Here is a 6,000-nt window from a genome sequence, read left to right as displayed (position 1 = left end):
CTGGAAACCATCCGTATACTGGGTAAATGGGGAATCCAGTTGGTTTCCATTCACTGAAACTGAGTAACTGAGTTTCCAACTAGATTCCATTTTGGATTCTTTGATTTTTGCATTTCAGTAAATGGAAACCAACAAGAAACTAAGGTTATAGGTTTCTTGTTGGTTTCCATTCCTGGAATTTGCAATTGAAGGTTTCACGAAATGGAAACCAACATAAAACCAGAAAATGTTGTTTCATGTTGGTTTCCTGTGCACTGTTTTACACTGAGTAACTTAAAATTTGCAAGTATTTGGCATGAAGTTGACCATCCTGGCATCCAGTTGGTTCTCTTGACATGAACACCATTAACAACACACAACACAAATACAAGTATCTGAAATATATTAACACCATTGGATGACCCAAAATCAGTAGGGAAATGTAAATGTACCTTTACAACACTATATAACATTGCACAATTATATACTCACACGCAAAAGAAACGCAAGTCTAGTATAAAGTATATATGTACTTATTTTTTAACAGTATAGAATACAAATACCAACAGCGTCAGATATACAGAAATTTGAGCAAGAACAGTTCACTAGCAACAAAAACAGATGACGTCATTACATTTTGTGACAGCAAAAGATTTGGGCAGATTCTAGTCAATTGCCATGACGTCATTCAATACTTGGTGTGGCCACCATTAGCATTGATCACTGCAACACATCTCCTGTACATGGAGTGGATCAGACGATTCGTAAAGGCCTTGGGGATCCTCCTGCACACCTCCAGAACAGCTGTACGAAGTTCATCAGCAGTTGTAAGCTCTGGTCGCGCTTCATTTAGGCGTCTTTGAACCTCACCCAACAAGTGCTCGATGGGGTTCAGGTCAGGGCTGAGGGAGCTGGCCACGGTAGGACACGGATGTTGTGTTGTTGAAGAAAGTCCATGGTAACTCTTGCAACATGTGGACGAGCGTTATCCTGCTGGAAAAGGTGGTTACGATGTCGGGCGAAAAATGGAGGTCTGATGACTTGGTCAATGTAACGCTGAGCTGTGACCCCATGTCCTCGACCTTGACCCACATTCTGGAAGCACATTGGTCCAAGTCTCGTATTAAGTCCAGTTCCGGCCCAAATCATGACACTAGGTCCACCCCATGCATCCCTTTCCAAAACATTTCTGTCAGCAAAACGATCTCCTTGACGTCGCCAAACTCTGACCCTTCCATCTGCATGTGACACACAAAACCGACTCTCATCAGAGAATATGACACGTCTCCATTCACGTTGACGCCAGTTTTGATGACTCTGTATCCACTGCTTGTCGATGCCGTGGTTGGAGGACAGGACGACGTGCTGGTCGGCGACATCGTAGGTTGTTGGAACGCAGAGCTCGGATGACAGGGTCACGGCTGATGTGTCGATCTTGTCGAGGGGTGGTGACCCTAGGTCGGCCGCTTCGGGGAAGGTCATCTATAGTCTGCGTTGTGTTGTATCGATGCTGGAGACCGTAGATCGTGGTTATGTTGACATTAAAGTGACGGGCAACATCTTGGACAGGCTCTCCAGCTTCCAAGCGTCCGATATCCTGGTTCCTCTCAAGTTGATTTAAACGTGGCATTGTTGAACAAAGAGTGACTGGCCAAAGATTTTGGCTCAGTTTTATACCCACTGTAGATGGTGACAACTCGTGCATGTTTGATTGCATGAGGAATGTGTGCATGATGCCCACATCGCCATTGAAGCGGTGCGTTCTGGCAATTCGTTTTTTTTCTTCTGTTCCCACACTGGCTTTGCATAACGCAACAGAAAATGTTAACCACACCATCAACCATCATTATTTACCAACGTTGATATAATTTTAGGAGACTGAGTTTTATTCCTCCTTTGAGTAAGAAACTTGCGGGTTTTTTGCGTGTGAGTATATATATTGTCATGCTTAAAGAACAATACAAAATCTAAATGTGCAGCATTACACGTTTTCATTGCAATCTTGTGAACCAGAACAGGGATCTTTTGAAACATTATTCGTTGGGGGTTTGGTCACTTTCCCATGGGTCTTCAAATTGCAACAGACTCCTGGATATTACAATGATCAAGATTCAAGCCGTATGATGTACTATTCACAGATTAACTGATTACTTTGCGAAGAAGAATCCATGTCATCGAGGTGTGACAAGAGTCTTCAGAAGATGACATCTCAGGCTGGTTCAAATCAGGAGTTAATGCTTAATAAATGCTTTTAGGTTACTGCCATTCGATACCTTGGGTTGGTGAAAACTGAACTGGCGCTTTTTATGCACCAATTCAACATTAATTCGGAGATTAAATGAGGGCGGACGAACGATCGAAAATGCTGATTGTTTCTTTGTCGCCCCATATGTTCCACTTAAATACACTCAGTCAAAAAAGAAACTTCACACTCATAAATTTCTAAATATTTTCTTGAAACTAAATACAAAAGTTATTATTATTATTATTAGGGGTGCATGCGTTGTCAAAGACATCATGACACACAGCAACTCCGACGTGCACAGGCATGAAGCACGTGCGAGCGTACATCACGGTAAAAGCATGTTTGCTCGTGTTCCTAGTCACGTGACCTTATGAGACACGTGCAATTGAGCTCAAGTTAGCACGGTAGAGTGACATCTCGGAAAAACAAGTTCTTAAAGTCAATTATCCGTTGATTTGCAATGCCACGACTGTCAAACATTCAACGTGAACGTGCCATTGGCATGCTGAATACGGGAACGTCGGTCACTGATGTTGCCAGGGTTATGGGATGCAGTTGACGGACTATCCATGATCTTCGGACACGTCTCCAACAAACTGGCAACACAGCAGACCGACCTCGTTCGGGTAGACCACGTGCCACGGCACAAGCAGAAGACCGAAAAATCGTCTTACGTCATTTGCGTAATCGATTTCTCACTGCAACGTCCACTAGGAATGAATTGTTTAGAGGTCGTGTGACTGCCCAAACAATACGTAATCGCCTGCGCACTGCTCGTCTCCATGCACGTCAGCCATATCGTGGACCAATTTTAACCCAGTTACACCGACGTCAACGGCTGATCTGGGCACAGCGACATATCAGATGGACTCATGATTGAAATAGGGACATATCGTTTTTAGTGACAATTTGCACTTCGCTGATGGGAGAGTTAGAGTTTGGAGGAGACGCTGTGAACGCAACGCCCAGTGTTGTGTGCAGGAAGTGGACCGTTTTGGGGGCGGTAGTGTTATGGTTTGGGGTGCCTTTAATGGTTCTGCCCGTTCCAGACTGATTGTTGTTCAAGGAAACCTAACTGCTGTAGGATACAGGGATCAAGTGCTTATTCCAGAGCTTTTGCCATTCATGGCAGCTCATGGCCCAGGTCTGACATTCCAACACGATAATGCCAGACCTCATACGGCCAATTTAACGCGGAATTGTCTTAGGAATGCTGGCATCAATGTCATGGAGTGGCCCTCAAGGTCTCCTGACCATAATCCCATAGAACATGTATGGGATGTGTTGGGCAGAAGACTCCGTCAAGAAAGGAACCTTCCACAGAATTTGCAGGAACTTGGTGCCATGTTGGTACAATTATGGCGACGCATCCCCCCAAGCTGTGTTCAGACGCATCATTCAATCCACGAGGAGACGTTGCGTCGCAGTTGTGACCGATCATGGATGGCATACGCGCTATCGACATGCTTTCATCAAGTTGTAACTTACCATTTTTACTCTCTTACATTTTCGTAGCATTTCCGGTGGAACTGGTTACATTATGAACATGATTTTTATGGTACACCGTCCTTAATGGGTACAGAATTGAATAAAATCATTATTTAAAACCTCTTTTCATGTATGTTCAACTTATCAACCTCCAAACGAGTGTGAAGTTTCTTTTTTGACTGAGTATACTTTTTAACAATGACACACATGGTTGTTCTTCTGTCAGGAAAATCTCACATAGCTCACACATAAGCCAACATGCATATGGAGACTTTAGAATGAAATGCTATTTCTAGCGAACATTATTGGAGTCATTTAAAACCCAACATTTCCTTAATTCCACATTATATAGCGAGTAGATGTTTAATGACCTGCCATGTCAGATGACAGTTTGTCAAACGTACTTTACACTAACAACCTTTGGTGATTGTGCCGGATCGAAAGTCTTTCCTGTATGTCTCCAGGCGTGTGTACGCTATTTCCTCAGAATTTAATGATATTACATTAATAAACGACCTGGAAGGTAGCCATTTGCTTACATTGCTGTAAAATACTTCAACCTCTGAGTGCTGAGTGTACTCCAGTTCTCGTCGGAGGTCAATCTGCAACCAGGAAACATAAGAGCATCGCAAAGGTAGTCATGTACAAGATCTTAGTTAGGATTCCTACATTAGTATGCTCATGGGTTCCATTTGCTGACTGAACCAATTATCTGAATGTTATGAAAACCTCAGGCTGACAATGTGAGGCTGACTGACTGACTGATTGAGTTTGGTTTTACGCCGCTTTTAGCAATATTCCAGCAACATCACGGCGGGGGACACCAGAAATGGGCTTCGCACATTGTACCCATGTGGGGATTCCAACCCGGGTCTTCGGTGTGACGAGCCAACGCTTTAACCACTAAGCTACCCCACCGCCCACAATGTGAGGCTGAAGAGCCATCTGACAAGGTGTGACCTAGTGGACAAGTACCAGTCTGCATACCGGGAACATCACAACACTGAGACAGCTCTTATACATGTCAGTGATATCCTGAGACAGATTGTGGATGGAGGGGACACAGGGGCTTTGATACTCCTAGATCTACCATCGGCCTTTGACACTATAGATCACAGTGTACTGCTACAGGTCCTCAAAACAAGATATGGAATCTCTTGGACAGCTCTGCAGTGGATTGTGTCCTATCTCCATAACAGATGCCAATGTGTGAGCATCAGGAACAAGACATCAGCGAGCGTTACCGTACCACACGGTGTGTCACAAGGCTCAGTATTAGGTCCACTGTTGTTTGTTCTTTACACTGGTCATCATCTCAACTCACAATCTGCAGCACCATTCATATGCCGATGATAACCAACTCATCAAGGCAATTTCCTGCAAAAATCCCACTGACGGTCTAGCTGGAATTTCAGACTGTACAAGACACATCAAATCTTGGATGACAAATCATATGCTGAAACTTAATGACACCAAGACCGAAGCTCTTCTGATTGGATCCAAACAACAGCTGTCGAAAGTCCCTACCAGATCTGTGACAATAGCTGATGCTGTCGTCTCTTTCTGTTCCACTGCAAAAGATCTTGGTATTGTCCTCGACTCCTCACTTGCGATGGAAGCTCAAGTCTCTCAGATCTGCAAAACCTGCCACTTCCAACTTCGTCCCATCAGTAACATCCGTCCCTATCTCTCAGTGCATGCTACCCATGCCTTGGTCAGAGCCCTCATAACCTCAAGATTGGATTATTGCAACAGTGTATTGTTTGGCATTCCTTGCATGGTCTTGCTCCCAAGTACTTGTCTAACATGTTGTCATCATACTCCAGTTCACGCAATCTTCGTTCCAACAGCCAGGATCTGCTCACTGTGCCCAGTTTCAGACTGAAAACTTTTTGACAGCGTTCTTTCACCTATGCAACCCCTACTCTCTGGAACTCTCTTCCTTATGACCTCAAAATTATTGACAATTTCGAATTGTTCAAGTCGAAACTTGAAACCTATTTCTTCCAGCACTATCTCCCTTAAACGTGCTCTAGTATTATTTCTGTACATATGTTCATACTTGACTCTGTAGCGCCTTGAACATTTCTGTCGACGTGGATTGGGCGCACATATAAATCATTATTTATTATTATTATGGGAGTGTGTATTTTACAAGTTGTAATATATAAAAGCAGGCAGGACAGACAAACAGAGTGAGTGAGTGAATAGATGTTGCTTTAAGCCACATCAGCATTATTACATCTGTTATGAGAGTGTGTATTATACAAGTTGTAATATATGAAAGC

The sequence above is a fragment of the Haliotis rubra genome, unplaced genomic scaffold, assembly GCF_003918875.1.
Source record: "Haliotis rubra isolate DU_JTF1 unplaced genomic scaffold, ASM391887v1 Scf1024, whole genome shotgun sequence".
NCBI classification, from domain to species: Eukaryota; Metazoa; Mollusca; class Gastropoda; order Lepetellida; family Haliotidae; genus Haliotis; species Haliotis rubra.
The sequence above is the reverse complement of the archived record's forward strand: the minus strand, read 5'-3'. Positions refer to the sequence as shown.